General features: G+C 38.4%; 1 long non-coding RNA gene across 1 annotated transcript; it reads left to right on the forward strand.

Moving 5' to 3' along the window:
* The first annotated feature begins 15266 nt into the window (after positions 1-15266).
* LOC140116613 (uncharacterized) lies at positions 15267-16924 on the forward strand. The gene is made up of 3 exons (XR_011852852.1): positions 15267-15350; positions 16570-16738; positions 16869-16924. It is a non-coding gene; the product is annotated as an uncharacterized lncRNA (long non-coding RNA).
* Positions 16925-17214: the final 290 nt, after the last annotated feature.

The following is a 17214-nucleotide window of genomic DNA, read 5'->3' on the forward strand; positions in this document are numbered from 1 at the left end:
TCTGATTTCTGAAAAGAAAAAGAAAGGTTTCAAGGTTTATCCATGGTTAAACTCCCAGAACACTGTGTAAGGTCTTATTTACACAACCATAATGGAATCCATTATCTGGCCGCGCAAGTTGTAGCCAGGTGACTTCCCCCAGTGAGGTCTAGGGAACTCGGTCGTGCCAACGTGAGTACAAGGTGGGGGTGATTCATCAAATGTATTTTCTTTCTCTTTCTGTCTTTTTTGCAACTTTTTAATGTTTTTGCGACTTTTTTGTGACTTTTGTTGCTGTTTCACAAAGTTTGTCGCGTTGATTTTTTCAGTGGGGTGCCTTATTTGTCATAAGTTTCCAGATGTAGACATCTGAAAAAGTCACACATTTTTGCAGATTGCAGTGAAAAGTCCCTTTTTTTGCGCTAGTAAACTCCGGTCCACAGCAGGCTTAGGAAAAGGGTTTCTTAAACATTTGAGAATTTTTACGAGAAAATTATTAAAATAACCAAAAGATTCACCTGCTTTATTTATCAACTACCAAGATAAGTCAGGCAAGCCCAAAGCTTTATAAAAACTACCAAAAACTAGACACACGTTTCCAGACTTATGATAAATGTCCCCCGGTATCTCACAGCAACACAACCGAGGCCTGAGATCTGATCCGGTGTAGCAGGCCAGAATAACCCCGTCCCAGATTATTCATTGGTATACTCTGGGCTAGGCCAGAGTACACCTCCCCAGAATATACCCGGGTATACTCTGGGGATAAACTCTATACCAGGAAATATAAAATAACCTGTGCCCTATTCATCCAAACCTTAATGTTATTAAATTACTGGTTTTCTCACCTTTGTGGTGAAGTTTAAAGATGTTGTGACTTTTAGTATATTTTATAAAATGTTTCTATTTAAAGTAATAAAAGTCTGTGTTTAGATTTCCAACATCACCTAAGTTATTTAAACTTAGAAAAATTAAGTAATACTTGATTATATCACAATGTTACTGATGGGGGTATACTCTGACCTAGGCCACTTTAGACCTTAGGGTATAACCTGGCGTAGACCAAAATATTCCCAGGGTATAATCTGGGCTAGGCAACTCTAACCCTGGGTTTAGTCTGGGCTGGGGTTTTCTCTGGCCTGTTATACCAGGAGCAGACCACAGTCTGAATGTGGCCTAATCATGATATTTAAATTAGCTCAAACTAGACTGTGGAGGTAACCTTTTATTTTTATACAGCACACAGAGACAAAACAAGATCATTGGCTAGTATGAGCTTATTCATGTATAAACATTCAAGAACAAGAATTTTCAATTGGGTGAAAGTTTAAAAATAAGAAAAAATTGGAGAAAGGCAATTATTAAGTGATGCATGTTATTCAGCATTTTATAATTGCTGATAGATTCTCTTTAATCCCTTAATACAAAATGCCACAATGCTTTGCTGTGAGAAGGTACTTCCTGCAAAATGTCCACAAGTAGAGCTGCGGTTGTCAGCTGTATATTACAATAGATGGAAATAACCCCTTACCTGTTGTGATCATGATTAATTCTATCTTATTTCCCCTAAGAACTGGCCTCCCTGTAAGCTTAGCAGGGATGTGATCCTCTTTGTGGCAATTCTTCCTGCAATCTGACTGTAACTGACTGAGCAAGAGTTAAACATAGTGTTAAACATAGCTTAAACAAGCAATCAGAGGATCCCAAGTCCCATTGTGCAGAAAGTAAAAAAGTTTTACAAATTTAAAAACATACACAAAAAGCGAATAGGCCAGTGGGGGACCACATACCACTGGCAAAATATATAGACACCAAAAATTTTTTGAACCAAACAACATACAAGGGATTAGTATAACAAAGAAATTGAATTTTTATTAGTTACAAAGAATAATAAATACAATTACAGGCAATAATAGAAAGACCACAAAAACGAATAAAAGTGGCAGTACAAAATTAATGATGGCCAGGAGGAGATATATAATCCCTAAGAGGCCCAAAGGGGGGTAGGTAGAACAATCCCTAATAGGAGTAATTGTCAGTAATTTCCCCTTGAGAAAGCCTAGCGGCGAAACACGTGTCGGGGTCTGTGGCGAGTACATCTTCTGTTTGGTATGGTATTTCTTTCAATCCAATTTAGGCTCTCTTTTTGGCTGTGCGAGTATGGTCTTCTTGCCTTCATCTCTCCCCTAGCCTGACAATTACTCCTATTAGGGATTGTTCTACCTACCCCCCTTTGGGCCTCTTAGGGATTATATATCTCCTCCTGGCCATCATTAATTTTGTACTGCCACTTTTATTCGTTTTTGTGGTCTTTCTATTATTGCCTGTAATTGTATTTATTATTCTTTGTAACTAATAAAAATTCAATTTCTTTGTTATACTAATCCCTTGTATGTTGTTTGGTTCAAAAAATTTTTGGTGTCTAAATTTAAAAACATGTAAAAACTGGGGGTTGGCTGGCTATATACTACAGGGGGCCACTGGCTATATACTACAAGGGCCTGGCTGGCTATATACTACTGGGGGCTTGCTTGCTATATACTACATGGGCTGGCTGGCTACATACTAATGAGGGTTGGCTATATACTAAAATGGGCTCGCTGGCTATATATACTGTGGGCTGGCTATATACTGGGAGGCTGTGACCAATGCATTTCCCACCCTGGGCTTATACTTTTTTGCCTAAATTAATGTAATTTTTTTTGAACCTCCGTTTGGTTGAACCTCTTAAAAATTCTTTTTTAAACACTGAGTTTGCAGTTCCTATAATTAGGTAATTTATGGGGTTTTACTATTATTTAGGCATCTCAAAGTCATGTAAAAGCTGAGCAGGTCCTGAAAACATTAAAATGTGAAAAATCACACCAAAAGTTCTAAGCCTCCAAACAATCTTGAAAAATGAGAGGACACATAAAAAATGATACCAACAGAAAGCAGACATTTGGGAAATGTATGTCATCAAGTTATTTGGATGGGTTGACTATCTACCTGGAAAGCAGAACATTTACAATTTAAAAAAAAGTGTAGCCAAATTTCCATTTTCTCCTAAAAATACAAAACAAATTGTTAAACTAAAATAAAAGTACATTGTGTGACGAAACTACAATCTCAAAATCAAGCGTTCCAAAGTTATTGACACATAAAGCAACAAATGTCTGATTTAGGGCTTGATAAAAAAAGGCCACAACAGGCTCTGACATTAAGAGGTTAAGGAGCAACAGGACCATGTGGAAGAAGTACCCTAACTGTTACTGGTGCTGTACCTATGTAAAGATTATACACTGCACTAGAACTGCTCAAGTGTTTTAAGTTACCAAAAAGATTATATATTTATTATGTATATATAACTCCTACCTTGTACCAGGAAAAAATTCACCACTTACAACTTGTCTCTCATATTTTTCACCATTACCATAGTGCATGATATCCTTTATCTAACTGAACATCCACTGAACTATCCTGTAAATTAGTTTTATTCTCCAAATATTCTGTCACTTGGCAGAATATAGCATTACATAATATGTTTTCTATTATTTTTAACACATAGCCAGGACAGTGTGGCTTAAAGCACTGGTCTTTGCAGGCTCCTTGCTGTTGCCGGGTTCACCACAGTTTACTTCAAGCTTTAAAGGGGTTATCCGAGTTCTTTAAAAAAAGCTAAAAGTGGCCGGGACAGGGCTGCTTAAAAAAAATAAAGATGTACTTACCTCCCAGTGCCCTCCCGTATCCAGCGCTGCTGCCGCTCCAGTCCGGGCGCCATGTAAACAAACATGGCCGCCGGAGCAGCGCTGGATTCAGCTTCCGGCCGGCCGTGGCCAGGTACGCCTATCCGTCCCTATACACAGCATTGTGTATGGGGGCCGGAAGGTTGTCGGGTCCGGACGGAACTGAGTCCAGCGCTGCTCCGGCGGCCATGTTTGTTTACATGGCGCCCGGACCGGAGCGGCAGCAGCGCTGGATACGGGAGGGCACCGGGAGGTAAGTACATCTTTATTTTTTTTAAGCAGCCCTGTCCCGGCCACTTTTAGCTTTTTTTTAAAGAACTCGGATAACCCCTTTAAGGCTAAAAATGTCCACAGAATTGTGACACAGATACAGTCCTGTTTCTTTAGGGTCCAAGCCTACAGTTTATGACTTGTATCAGAATACACATACAAACATAACCCAGATATCTATGCGTGCTGGTTCCTGGTGTTTTGGGAATGCCTGTTGAAAACTCCTTTTCTTTTCTAGCTAATCTGCAAATTCAAAGACCATATTAACTAGGGTTTATACTTTATATACTGTCTGTTTTCATGCAGGGTTCTACCTACTAATCTGGCATAGCTTAAACCTCAGGCCATATACTCTAGCAGTGAGATGTTACAATCCAGCATAGTGTCACATTTTTGTAAAAGGGAGCATATTTTACCAACACATTTTAAAACCAAAGTAAAAACAATTATAAATACATTCAAGTACTAATAAATAAAGCTGAGTGTAAGTATGAGTGTATGTATTTATGTATGTACAGTATATATGTATGTATGTCCGCTAAAGAAATCTGCACTGTCGCATTTATAATCACCAAATTTTGCACAGCCGCTGTCAGGGCTGCGTTTTGAGCTGAAATTTTTACCCCACACTTTCCAAAATATACTTCTAAACTACCATATACAGGGGTCATTGTCTGTTGGCTGGTGTGGCAGTTATGAACCAATCACAGCTCAGCTATGATTTTGCCACAGGTCATTAATATGAGCTCTCAGATTTGATTGATTACGATTAGACAGCTTATATGTGAGGCAAGATGGATAGAAATAGAGGCAGATAAACGGAGAGAGTAAGACAGAGAGAGACAAAAATAGAATCAGAGACATTTAAAGAGAGAGACAGATAGATAGACAAACTGACAAATATATAGAAATAAAATATATAAAAGGGGCTGTCACCTTTTGGAAAGAAACATTACTGCAATAATAGCTCCTTCTTTATGTGCATTTAATATAGTAGATTATTTAAATGGCTATTCCCCAACCATTAAAGGTATTTAAACGTTAAATGTTGTATTTAAATGCATTTGCTTTTACATTTCTTGAGAAATTTCATACTGGTCCTTTAAATGGAATCTTTCATAAAGCTTTAGGTTCACTTGACTGCAGGAAAGTGTTTAGATCATCTTTATTTTCAAGGAGATTCATCATTATCCAGAAATAAAAACTTAGAATACTTTGGGCCACATTTATCACTTTTGTGCGCCTAAGTGTAGTAGTTGCGCCTAAATTCTGGCGCACTGTTTTGCCAGAATTATCACAAGCTACAACCATCTGTGATAAGTATATTTTCTGCCTCTTATTAATCACTTTACTTTAAAACAGTTTAGGTGCAATTTTGGCGCAGTTTCGGCGCAATGTTAGATTCAGGCACTTACATGTGATCCTGCTACAAGCTCCTCTCTGCTTCTCCCACAGCCCAGAATGAAGATAACACTCACTGCAGCACCCAGGTGTGTGACACCCTGCACCCAGTGACCTCCTCAGCAGAGGCTTCTCCTGGAGGGGATCCCTCAGTGCTGGTCTCCTGCTGCACCCCTGTAATTCTGCACAGTATCCCCCTCAGAAACACTGGTATCTGAGGGGGATTCTGTGCAGAATTACATGGGGGACACTTGTATGTCGTATCTGCAACATTTTGCAAACTTCTGCAAAGTTCTGTCCTGTCTTGCTCTGAGCTCAGGAGTTTGCAGAATGTTTTGTAAATAGAAGGTGATGAACTGTAAATAGAATCTGCAGCTCCTGTCTGTAGTGTATGTAGTGTGTCTATTATCTGTTCAAGTGTCTGGCTGAGCTTTGCTGCTAGAAATGAGCTGTTCTGCAAAGGGGCTCAGTGCTTTCTTCTCAGATAATGCCACCTTCGGGCTGGAGTGTTTTTGCGCCCATTTTTGCGCCTAAACGAAAACGTTGCAAGTGATGGATTTCATTAGGCACAGCAAAACATCTGGATTGGTAAGATAGATGAGGGAAAGCTCGTTATTTTTGCTGCAAGGCTAGTTTGGCATTTAATCACAAAAATGGCGCAAAAAACGGTGCGCCTGAATGAAAAGGCGCAAAAACAACAAAAAAAACGAGTGATACATGTGGCCCTTTATTCAAATGACTTGTAAGGAGTCATGAGAGTGGAGAACAATTATGCTAGGATGTCCCCTCCTGGATTAAATTATGTCACAGGACTAATAGGTAATCCTAAATGACTGTACCCTCAGCAGCTGCCACCGACCCATTCACTTGTGATGATGTACTCGACACATAGGGTAATATTCAAACCATGAAGTGTCAGGCTGGGGTGACTCTCCTTTTAGCCCAGTGACTCCTCATAGGTACAGTGATCAAGGGTCTTACTTTGCATTTTGCTGAATCTCACAGTATATTAAAGCAATAAACAATAGAATATTTAATGGCATCAAAAGTCCTACATTTATCTTGCGGAAAAGAAGCCCATATATGGCTCAGAAGGCATACAATATGGCAAAGCCGTATTTTCTTCTCTGCATGATGTTGGTAAAATTTTCTTACACTTATTGCACTACACTATTATTGTTATACTTTGTTGTAGTTTTCTGCCTGTATATTTTACTCTGACTCATGAATACAATATCAGAAGGAACAGTGGGTGTTTGGATGTAGCTTATTTTAGCTATCCCATAGCAGCAGCATCCAAATATAGCTATAGTATTTCCCTGCCATTACAATGTTTGAGCATGCTATCACAGATGTAAATAATCCTTAGTTATAGTACGCATTACTGAAGCTCACAAAGCTTAGTCCCTATACTACACAAAACACAGATATATATATTATTTTCTATATTATTAATAAGATGAACTGCATACCCCAATAAAAAATATGTTTAGGAATAACATGTAAATGTTTATATACATCAGTATCTAATTATATCCATTTTCCTGCTTTGAACCTCCTTGTTTGTGTAGTCATACTTTCAGAAGGACCTGCTAGTCGAAACACCATGATGATATAGCACAGCCACAATAATATTTGACTTATTTACCGATCTAAAAGTTCAAAATCTTCTTTTATTTTTTGAACACTTGGTTGGGACCCTCATCTGTAGTAATAATTAACACCTTCAGGACCTTTTTTTCTGTATTATTTTACAAAGCTATATGTTATTTCTGAGACAAATTGGACTTCCTTGTGGTATCATTTTAAATGTGGTGAAAATGGCAAAAAAACCCAGTTGCTCCATATTCCGATGGGCTGTCCTTTATTCCTTTATTATTGGGTTGGTACAGTGGTAGATACACCAAATTTATATATTCTGGTTCTAGCACCGAAACGCGCGTCGGGGCTCCTGTGTCAGACGGCAGGTGAACCAGTCACAATGGGTACATGCAATATGGTTGTTTTACTGCTTTCATGATAGGTTTTAATGAATTTATGTGCTCTCAGAGCAAGATATGCAATATGGCTGTTCCACTGCTCTCATGATAAGCTAGAATTAATTTAGGTAAAGAGAGGAGGTTGTGGAACGGCACCGTGTAAGGAGGGTGCAGGTCTTCACAGAGGGCCCGACATGGCCCCAAATAGCAGATGAAGATAAAGAGGATGAAGCAGCACTCCAATTCAGATGAAAAGAATAAAAATTTATTCCACCATAAGAGCGACGTTTCGCCTTATCAATAAAGGCATTATCAAGCGTAGTGAGAGTCAGTGGTCAGCTGACTTAAATAGGCGGCGCAATCATCGCCGGTACACGTGACCTCACATAAGTGACATAAACATAAGTGCAAAAAGGCAGAGTATAGTGACTGATATAAGTATTATAATATCTCACAGTGTACATATCAAACCATGAGCCAAAAACACACTTTGACTCTAAATATCGTCACCAAGAATAGTGACATGTGCTAGAATCCATCCACATAAAGTGCATAGTGACAAATTAAAAACAAGGTGTGACAACTGTCAAAAACATCATGCAATATCAACATATCTGTAGATATATATATATGTGTATCGGTATATCAATCCGGTACAGATTATCCCGATTCTTGTTATGCGCATGCGTAGCAAAGAGGAGGATCATATCGCGGCCATCTTGTGTAAGGGAAGCCCAACGTTCAGTTCAGGCGCAGCTCGGACCACACGTTTGGACTAAGACGAACCGAGCGGGACTTCATTGGGTGATATACGGGAGGATCCCCAGGGCCCAAGGTACATAGAGACAACAGGCTCATGACAACGATATACGCTATCCCATTCGAGCCCATATTCCTGCCCCCTCCGGGGTCAATTATCTCGTCCGAGGAATCCACCGGTTTCCAAAGTTCCCGATCCCCTAGTGTCACCGCCAGTCGGAAAGTCATATCTGTCCACGTCTTGGTCCAATTGCTGCTGTAGAAAACAGAACGATAGGGTAAATTAATAATTGGCCAATATGAGCCACTTAGTATAATATGTGTAGTTACACCTCGTATTTCCAATTATGATATTGAAAAATAATATATAGAATAATTCAATATATAAAATATGTCAAACTTCACGGAATAGTCCGTCAAACGGGTCGGATCCCTTCGAAGGTCATTCTGGGGACCTAGTGTATTAGATAAAAACATTAAGGGGATAGTCCCTATTCAAACCATGAGGGTATAAAGAATTCAATTTGTGTATCCATTGCACCTCCCTACGTTTCAATAATAATTCTCTGTTGCCCCCAAACTTCGGTGGGGGTATTCTGTCAATAATCATAAATTTGAGATCCTTTACATCATGGTTAGCTTCAATAAAATGGAAAGGTACAGGTAAGTCAATTTTTTTAGTGCGTATATTAGATTTGTGGTTGTTAAGTCGCAATCTGCATTCGTTGGTCGTTTCTCCAACGTAGAGGAGATTACAGGGACATTGTAATACGTAAATCACAAACTCACTTCTACATGTAAAGGTGGAATTAATTTTAAATTCACGTTTCGTGATGGGATGAATGAATTTATCACCCTTTAACATAAATGTACAATTATCACAGGCCATGCATGGAAAGCAGCCCTTTCGGACCAATTTGTCCCTTTTGTTAGAAGACACATCCGTTCTCACAAGTCTGTCCTTTAGGTTTTTGTTCCTCCTATAGGAAAACAATGGAGGACTTTGAAATTCCGGTATATTTTTATAGAAGGTACTTAGAATGCGCCAGTTACTTCGAATAATTGATGCAATGTTCTGACTATGTGTGGTATAAGTAGATACCATGGGAATGCGTCTGTTTTCCTTTCTAGTCATGTTTTTAGAGAGCAATTCAGTGCGGTCTATATTTTTAACCTTTTCCATATGTTTTCTCACTAAGGTCTTGGGATAACCCCTATTAATGAATTTGTTCCCCATGTGATAAAGTTCAGTTAACTGAGTGTCCTCATCCTCAACAATACGCTTCACCCTCAGCAGTTGACTGTAGGGTAACGATCGTATTGTATTTCTGGGATGATGACTCTCGTATCTGAGGAGTGTATTGCAGTCTGTTTCTTTTGTAAATAATTGTGTTTTCAAATGATTGTCTACCACATATACTTTAGTGTCTAGAAACTGTAGTCCAGGATCTCCAACCACCATGGTAAATTTGATCTCCGTGTCTATATGGTTAAGATAATTCAAAAACTCATCTAATGCAGGACGATCACCTAGCCATCGTCTTCGCCATTTGGCTAGGTGATCGTCCTGCATTAGATGAGTTTTTGAATTATCTTAACCATATAGACACGGAGATCAAATTTACCATGGTGGTTGGAGATCCTGGACTACAGTTTCTAGACACTAAAGTATATGTGGTAGACAATCATTTGAAAACACAATTATTTACAAAAGAAACAGACTGCAATACACTCCTCAGATACGAGAGTCATCATCCCAGAAATACAATACGATCGTTACCCTACAGTCAACTGCTGAGGGTGAAGCGTATTGTTGAGGATGAGGACACTCAGTTAACTGAACTTTATCACATGGGGAACAAATTCATTAATAGGGGTTATCCCAAGACCTTAGTGAGAAAACATATGGAAAAGGTTAAAAATATAGACCGCACTGAATTGCTCTCTAAAAACATGACTAGAAAGGAAAACAGACGCATTCCCATGGTATCTACTTATACCACACATAGTCAGAACATTGCATCAATTATTCGAAGTAACTGGCGCATTCTAAGTACCTTCTATAAAAATATACCGGAATTTCAAAGTCCTCCATTGTTTTCCTATAGGAGGAACAAAAACCTAAAGGACAGACTTGTGAGAACGGATGTGTCTTCTAACAAAAGGGACAAATTGGTCCGAAAGGGCTGCTTTCCATGCATGGCCTGTGATAATTGTACATTTATGTTAAAGGGTGATAAATTCATTCATCCCATCACGAAACGTGAATTTAAAATTAATTCCACCTTTACATGTAGAAGTGAGTTTGTGATTTACGTATTACAATGTCCCTGTAATCTCCTCTACGTTGGAGAAACGACCAACGAATGCAGATTGCGACTTAACAACCACAAATCTAATATACGCACTAAAAAAATTGACTTACCTGTACCTTTCCATTTTATTGAAGCTAACCATGATGTAAAGGATCTCAAATTTATGATTATTGACAGAATACCCCCACCGAAGTTTGGGGGCAACAGAGAATTATTATTGAAACGTAGGGAGGTGCAATGGATACACAAATTGAATTCTTTATACCCTCATGGTTTGAATAGGGACTATCCCCTTAATGTTTTTATCTAATACACTAGGTCCCCAGAATGACCTTCGAAGGGATCCGACCCGTTTGACGGACTATTCCGTGAAGTTTGACATATTTTATATATTGAATTATTCTATATATTATTTTTCAATATCATAATTGGAAATACGAGGTGTGACTACACATATTATACTAAGTGGCTCATATTGGCCAATTATTAATTTACCCTGTCGTTCTGTTTTCTACAGCAGCAATTGGACCAAGACGTGGACAGATATGACTTTCCGACTGGCGGTGACACTAGGGGATCGGGAACTTTGGAAACCGGTGGATTCCTCGGACGAGATAATTGACCCCGGAGGGGGCAGGAATATGGGCTCGAATGGGATAGCGTATATCGTTGTCATGAGCCTGTTGTCTCTATGTACCTTGGGCCCTGGGGATCCTCCCGTATATCACCCAATGAAGTCCCGCTCGGTTCGTCTTAGTCCAAACGTGTGGTCCGAGCTGTGCCTGAACTGAACGTTGGGCTTCCCTTACACAAGATGGCCGCGATATGATCCTCCTCTTTGCTACGCATGCGCATAACAAGAATCGGGATAATCTGTACCGGATTGATATACCGATACACATATATATATATCTACAGATATGTTGATATTGCATGATGTTTTTGACAGTTGTCACACCTTGTTTTTAATTTGTCACTATGCACTTTATGTGGATGGATTCTAGCACATGTCACTATTCTTGGTGACGATATTTAGAGTCAAAGTGTGTTTTTGGCTCATGGTTTGATATGTACACTGTGAGATATTATAATACTTATATCAGTCACTATACTCTGCCTTTTTGCACTTATGTTTATGTCACTTATGTGAGGTCACGTGTACCGGCGATGATTGCGCCGCCTATTTAAGTCAGCTGACCACTGACTCTCACTACGCTTGATAATGCCTTTATTGATAAGGCGAAACGTCGCTCTTATGGTGGAATAAATTTTTATTCTTTTCATCTGAATTGGAGTGCTGCTTCATCCTCTTTATCTTCATCTAGAATTAATTTATGTGTTTTCAGAGTAAGATATGCCCATTTGATGTATAGGGACCATGCACTTTAAACATTGTATACTGATTCCAGATTATCTCAGAGTTACTTTCCCCTTTGGGATTCATAGCATATCTTTCTGGGCACACCTCTCCTAGGAGGGTAGCACCCATTCCCATATATCACCCTGCAATATTCATCTAACTTTGTGTAGTGTCCTTGCTTCCCTTTTATGTGACCAGCTTGTTTTTCTGTTTTTAAATTGTGTATTATTTGATTAGCTAATAAAGATATATTTGTATTTTGCAATTTTTGGGTCGGAATGGCTTTTTTCTTTAGATAGGTTCTGTGTTTATCTAAGCCTACCACATCGCGTATGTAGGAGCTAACAATAGAAGTGGAGTATGATAAGGAGACCTCAGGGGAATGTACATTGAGTCTATATGTCATTGCACAATGTCTTCCTCCATTGTATACATATGTGTGTAGCTGCACCATTAGTGTTAAGGGTTGGTACAGTAGTAGATACACCAAATTTATATATTCTGGTTCTGTCTTATGCCTTAAAAAAAAAACTTAAAACCTTGCATTAAAATAAAATAACCTTGAGTTATGGAATAAGAGGACATATTCATTAATAATATTTTAACAACTGTAGGACCTTTTGATCACTTGTTTTTAGAATTATTATGTTTGTACAAGGCAAAAAAGTGGCAATTCCGATATTTGGACAATATCTTCCACTACAGTTTTCACAGCAGCAAAATATAGGGATAGATTAGACACTTTGGCATGGAGTATACCTAACATATATATAATTTTATTTATTTTTACATGTGTTCTAGGAAAATGGGACTGAATTGAATTTTTAGATAGTTTTAATAAATATGAAAAAAATGGCAAAACAATTTTTACATTGTTTTTCTTATTTTTGGGGGCCCCTTAGGGTATTTGAACCCTAGAGGGTCTTATGACTTATGCAATAAACTGAAGTACAACTGTATTCTAGTATATTGTGAATATACTACTTCTATATTACAGTCTGCCACCGGTAGAGTGTAATACAGAATGCCTAATGACAGCTATAAGAGCCTCTAACAGGCTCCCAGCTGTCATTGCATCTGTTCGTCTCTGTCCAATGATACAATTATGTTCTGGGAGGAACTATCGGCATAGAAAGAGGGTGGCATCCGCATTCTGTTTTGTTAGGTCTGGTTCCATTGTGACACCTAACAGGTTAACTTTGGCAGGTTCAACTGTAGCATCTAATGCATATGGAGAATCTTTGAGCCATCTCCATACACCAATTCACCACCAAGCAGATTTTAAGAGTTGTTCGCCAATATTGTAACTTTTTTCATAACTCTACAAACCTCTATAAACATATCACATAATTTAGTTTTCTGCCACTCAATCATCTATATTATTGTATCATAGAATTTTGAAAATACATTGAAAAGCGACAGGAAAAGTTCTACTATACACAGTTAAAGATCTGTGATTGATCATAACAATACAGCATTAATAAGCATAACATTTTGCGTAAAAGATATATCTTGTATTATGGATATTTGTAGATAAAAAAGTGTCATGAAAAAAATATGTAAAAAGCACCATATCTATTTCATCTAAATTAGAAAAGCAGAATCTAAGAGCAGCTCTAAGTTATTTAAAGTTCAGCAAGTTCATCACAAAGTCAAGAATGCACTTTGCCAGTCTAAACGTAACAAAACTGTAAGTAAAGCTTGCACATAGTAAATACAATAGCATAAGTCAAACACTTTTAGCCCAGTACAACATGAATGAGTTTAACTCCTGAAAATGCATGAAGTGCTGAAAAACACAGTATCTACGGTATTAATGTCTCAGCATATTATATAGAGCTATATATATATATTTTTTTTTTTATTAGGGCTTGTTTATTGCAATATGAGATAATGTTTTAATTGGTACTAAAATGGTAATTTTTAAATATTTTTTATATTTACAATAACTGTTTAGCCTAAGTCTTCCTACATTTAATGATGGAATAAAGGTCAGATTTTGGGGTTCATTTTATTATTACGATTATTTTATTTATTTTGACTATTTTTTCCTGTTCCACTAGGGGATTTGTTTTTGGGATACCATGATCCTTGATACAATACATTTCTACTGCATATTACTGAAAGTAATAGAAAAACTTGTATGTAGCAGCCAATCCCCTAGTATATAGCTAGTCAGCCCATGTCCCCTAGTATATAGCCTTCCAGCCCCCTAGTATATAGCTAGCCAGCCCATGCCCCCTAGTATATAGCCAGCCAGCCCATGCCCCCTAGTATATAGTTAGCCAGCCCATGCCCCCTAGTACATAGCTAGCAAGTCCATGTCCCCAGCTGACCAGCCCATAGTATATAGCCATCTAGCCCCCTATTATATAGCCACCCAGACCATGCCCCTTAGTATAGTATATAGCCAGCCCCCAGGATAGAGCCAGCTCATGCCACCTAGTATATATCCATTTAACCCATGCCCCTTAGTAAATAGTCAGCAATCCCATTGCCCTAGTATATAGCTAGCCAGCACATGCCCCCTAGTATATAACTACCCAGCCCATGCTCCCCAGTATATAGCGAGCCCCCTGCCCTCAGTATATAGTCAGCAATCCCCTAGTAAATAGCCAGTCCATGCCCCTCAGCCAGCCCCTAGTAAATAGCCATCCATCTAGCCCACAGTATATAGCCAACACTATCCCCCAGGACAGTGGTGGCGAACCTATGGCACGGGTGCCAGGGGTGGCACTCAGAGCCCTCACTGTGGGCACCCAGGCCATCACCCAGCACAAAGGTCACCATTCATGACTCAAGACCTCCTCCTGCTGTCAAAGGAATCCCAAGAAGTGCCACGTTCAGTGCTGTTTTAAAGTGACTTGAAGTGCAGGAGGACCAAGGAGGTGCGACAGAGCTGGATTATTATTGTAGTCCCTTCTCCAGACCTGTGATTCATCCTGTTAAGGGGACCTTAGAGGGAAACTACAATAATAATCTGAATTTCTCCTTCTTTCTACTGTAATGGTGTCCTCAGGATGCCAATATGTTTGAAACCTGTGAGTTAATTTAAATTGGCAATCGGCACTTAGTGAAAAATATGTGGCTTTTTCTTGTAGTTTCGGCACTCACTCCCTAAAAGATTCGCCATCACTGCCCCAGGATATAACCAGCACCTGCCCCTGAATATAGACAGCCAGCCCCCGCATATAGCGAGTACCTTTCCCCATATATAGCCAACACGCATGTTGTACATTTTACATTTTTTGTACTGAAAAACTCAGCATATACCTTCTAGGTAGAATAAAAGAAAACCAATTACCATTTCAACATTTTTATTCTTCTTATTAAGAGAGTTTTCTTAGAACTTTATTTTTGTATAGTGATGTGGCCAAATTCAGGAGTTCTGTCATAGTGATTTTTTGATTTAATAACCATTTCAGTTAATTTTTAATTATATGGAAATGTAACATGTGTTTCCTCCTATACTCCAATACATACTGGTAGGTTGATTCGATTGTGAGCCTCATTGGGGACATGGACCGATCTGTCAAGCTTTGTGCAGCGCTGCGTGATCTGTGTATGCTATTTAAATAAAATAATAATTATTATTATACTTATTATTACTTATTATATTTTTTTTTAAATCTGATACATTTTTTACAGCACGCAACTATGAAAAAATAGCATTTTATAAGATCAGATGTAATATATGTAATACAAAAAATCTACAACATTGGTGGCGCCCATAAAATATTCTAGATGCCAAATATGGTTTTTATGTGAGGAGATTATAGGGCCTCAGTATTATCATAGGCAGCTTATCTGACAACACATTATCATGTTTTATTAATATTCTCTCATAAATAATAAAGTAAATTCTTATTATACAATTCAAAAAGCAGGAAATACTGATAGGACAAACAAATAAAAATATGTGGAGAAAACATGGCAAACAATTTCCCCACAAGTTGGAAATAAATGGCTGACATATAATAATAAATATGTAAATATGTCTAAATATGTCCAATATAAGGTGATTATATGATCAAGGTGGCATAAGGGGGAAAATAATAGTTTTGTGTACCAGCCCTGATAAACATCTTCCAATAGAGTACATTATTCTATTCTGATTTTCTTTAAAAAGTTTGGTGCTGTAATTAAATTGTATTATTTCATGTAATTAAACTAAAACTAAAATTGCTTATAGATATTAAATATGTGTTAGCCAAGCCTAGCCAGATATCTTTATTTTTAGGATATATTCCAATCTCAACAATGGCAGGGGAAAAAAGAGTTGGCTTCTTGCATTTTACCATCCTTTCTCCAAAAAGTTGAATATTCTGGCAATGATTTGCTCCCCTTTTTGAAAGTACATTTGCACTTGAATGGCAAATACAGGTCATAGCGCTCTAAAGTAAATAGGTAGTGTCAACATTTTTACTTCACACTTTTACTTCAATTTACACTTGCCACCTTCTAAAAGGAATAACTTTTTCTCTGTGTACGGAGCCTTGGGCTGTGGGACAAAGTGTAGTTCATTGTGAAAGTATTTAATATACTATGCTATGTGCCAGGAAGTTCTAAAAAAATTCAGAATGCAGAACCCTTTCCTTCCTTTTTCATGAACTGACATTTTCACTTTTATCAGTTTGGGGACTGTTTGACCTATTGGTCACTTTTTCTTCAAATTTTAATTTATGCCACAATAGCAGAAAATGGCCTTCCAGACATTTAAATTTTTTTTCATTATGGGGTTCACCACAAGAAATAATCCTTTTTTTTTGTCCTTCTTTTAGGCCTCTTACTTTATACATTGGAGGTCTGATCGCCGATCCAATATACTGAAATACCTACATTATCACAGAACCCTGCCAGTGAAGGTCCCGGCTGCCATTGCAACCTATCAGTGTCCCTTGATGACAACACAAGAGTTGCTGTTTTATGCAAATTGGTGGTGCTTAAAAAGTAAGCCACTTACTAGCACTCATTGGGGCACATTTACTTACCCGTCCCATCGCGTTCCCCGCTGTGCGTTTTCCAACAAGGATTCGAGTCTGCCACGATTCACTAAGATCATGCGTCCAATTTCCTGCAGGTGTCGCTTCCCCCACTGAGATCCGGCGGAGTTCACCTTCTTCTTCCCAGTGCAAGTAAGTGCTGATCTTGTGACACAATTTGATTTTTAAATACCATGGTTTGTCCGAATCAGTCGGGTTGCCCGACGTCCACGTTCCCCGATTTATGTTGCATGCAAGCCGGCGTCAATGCGCCACAATCTGATCACGTGTGCCAAAAACCCGGGGCAATTCAGGGATAAATGGTAAAAAGTCAGGAAACCCAACGAAAATGAATGTTCGGACCCTTAGTAAATGTGCCCCATTGTGTGTTTTAGTGCTAGGCGTTTGTTTCATGATTTAACAAGCACCCGCTATTTATTGAAA

The sequence above is a fragment of the Engystomops pustulosus genome, chromosome 2 (genome assembly GCF_040894005.1).
Source record: "Engystomops pustulosus chromosome 2, aEngPut4.maternal, whole genome shotgun sequence".
Taxonomy (NCBI): Eukaryota; Metazoa; Chordata; class Amphibia; order Anura; family Leptodactylidae; genus Engystomops; species Engystomops pustulosus.